The sequence below is a fragment of the Cryptotermes secundus genome, unplaced genomic scaffold, assembly GCF_002891405.2.
Source record: "Cryptotermes secundus unplaced genomic scaffold, Csec_1.0 scaffold26, whole genome shotgun sequence".
NCBI classification, from domain to species: Eukaryota; Metazoa; Arthropoda; class Insecta; order Blattodea; family Kalotermitidae; genus Cryptotermes; species Cryptotermes secundus.
The window spans coordinates 1622922-1623399 of record NW_019743656.1 but is presented as its reverse complement, the minus strand read 5'-3'; the positions used below and the strand labels follow the sequence as shown (position 1 = coordinate 1623399).

Sequence of the window (478 nt, the reverse complement as noted above, 5' to 3'; positions counted from 1 at the left end):
CTCTTCTTTGTCTTTCTTTCTATCGGCCTTCATTTCTTCCTTCTCTTTCCTCCTACTGTCCTCCATCTCTTCTTTGTCTTTCTTCCTATCGGCGTCAAGTTTTGCCTCCGTTTTTTCTTGGCTAGCTCTGATTTCCTTGAGAAGCATTTCCATCATTTGCTGCATCTCCATTTTGTAGCAGTAAAATTCTCAATGCACAATAATTCAATTATTTGTCAGGCGTGTTTAAGTTCGTAAAAATTCTGACACCAAATTGTCACGTGTCTTGAGTTCGAATCTCGTTGATCACGTGTGTAAGTTCAAATCCCGTCGGTCACGTGTGTAAGTTCCAATCCCACTTCTGACACCAGTGTAACGTGTCTCTGGTTACCGAAGACGCCGTAGAGATGGTTAATTGGGTTTATTTAACAATCTACAAATAACGGCTACAATTAATTATCACACAGTTGCGGGGTTTCACACTTTATAACCCTAATCG

General features: G+C 40.6%; 1 protein-coding gene and 1 long non-coding RNA gene across 7 annotated transcripts in view; one reads left to right on the top strand and one right to left on the bottom strand.

Annotated features, from left to right (window-relative positions):
- The window catches only part of LOC111874170 (sodium channel and clathrin linker 1), an 18136-nt gene that overhangs the window by 12802 nt on the left and 4856 nt on the right, over positions 1 to 478 (top strand). The gene's annotated exons all lie outside the window — the stretch shown is intronic.
- LOC117283062 overlaps positions 1 to 478 on the bottom strand; it is a 10035-nt gene that overhangs the window by 6813 nt on the left and 2744 nt on the right. The gene's annotated exons all lie outside the window — the stretch shown is intronic.